A 1,015-nucleotide genomic window follows, 5' to 3' on the forward strand; every position below is an offset into this window, starting at 1 on the left:
TTGCTCCAAGCCCTGTCCAGCCTTGTGTCCATCTGTCCCTCCACATGTCTGGGTTGCTCCCCTGGGATCAGGGCTCTCATAATCCTAAAAACCCCACCTGCCTCCACCCTGGGCCCCGAGGAGCCTCGGGGGGTCCCTGTCACCCTCCAGGCTCCAAAACAACGACAAAGCAAAGTGCTCTGGGCACCACAGGGGTTCCCAGGCATCACCTTGGGGTGTCACCCCCCTGCCAGCACCCCTGCATGGCAGCAGGTCACCTACAAAGGGGGGACACGGCGGGGGGAGAGGGACCAGCCACCCCCAGGGGATGGGATGGCACCTGGAGGTTGATGCCAGAGCACCCAGTGCCCCAAAGGCCCGGGGAGGTGGCAGAGAACACGAGTCAGGCGTGACTTTTACAGCCTCCCGGGCACCCCCTGCCATCAGCAGCACGTTAAATAAAACACATTGCCAGTGAGGTCATCTAATGGGCCATTATTTCTTTATTTGAACTTTTTACCTTCACCTCTTCCTCTGTGCTGAGTCAGCTCCTTGGCTTGGCACTTTAATTCCTGCCCCATTTGGGAGATTGATTCGGGCTCTGGGGGGATGCAGAGGCTCCATCCCAGCTCCAGGACAGAGGCAGGAGGAGCCGGGACCTGCCCTGCTCTTGGGGCACCTCTGGGGGCAGGAAAGGTTTGCACAGAGGGAGGGAATGGCCGTGGCACCCCCGGGCACCCCCTCCTTGGGCACTCCAAGTTGGGATGGGCACCAGTTTCACCCCTTGTCCTCAGGCCCCTCTGCTCCCCCCAGTGCTGGTGGGTCATGGAGGGGCAGAGAGCAGAGAGCTGGGAAAGGTGTGGGATCTGCTCCAGAGCCACTGGGGGGACAGGGAGGGATTAACAGCAGCTGCAAGTTGAAGGGATCATGGAATCCTGGAATGGTTTGGGTTGGAAGGAACCTCCAAGCTCATCTCCTTCCACCCCCTGCCATGGGCAGGGACACCTTCCACCATCCCAGGTTGCTCCAAGCCCCA

This window comes from Lepidothrix coronata, unplaced genomic scaffold, assembly GCF_001604755.1.
Source record: "Lepidothrix coronata isolate B3197 unplaced genomic scaffold, Lepidothrix_coronata-1.0 Scaffold290, whole genome shotgun sequence".
Taxonomy (NCBI): Eukaryota; Metazoa; Chordata; class Aves; order Passeriformes; family Pipridae; genus Lepidothrix; species Lepidothrix coronata.